Genomic DNA, 310 nt, shown 5'->3' with positions numbered 1-310 from the left:
TACCCTAGAAAAAAGTACTTTTTTGATATTAAAAATTGGTTCACTTTGTTGGGTATTTGAATTCAGATAAAATTGTCACAGCATTTTGGAGCTGGGACAGACAAAGTGGAATCATCCTACCCCCAAAACTGAACAAATACGACCTCAGAGGCCTTTTTGACGTCATGAAATCGGTTGATTTTTGACGAGGTGTACTTTAAAAAAGTTGGAAATCAAACTTTTAAGAAAACAAAAGAAATCAATAACTTCAATTACAGGCTTGCTAGTCGTTTTTTTTTGAGCTATTTCGAAATTCTACAAAAGAATGGAT

Source organism: Tigriopus californicus, chromosome 2, assembly GCF_007210705.1.
Source record: "Tigriopus californicus strain San Diego chromosome 2, Tcal_SD_v2.1, whole genome shotgun sequence".
Classification (NCBI taxonomy): domain Eukaryota; kingdom Metazoa; phylum Arthropoda; class Copepoda; order Harpacticoida; family Harpacticidae; genus Tigriopus; species Tigriopus californicus.
The sequence above is the reverse complement of the archived record's forward strand: the minus strand, read 5'-3'. Positions refer to the sequence as shown.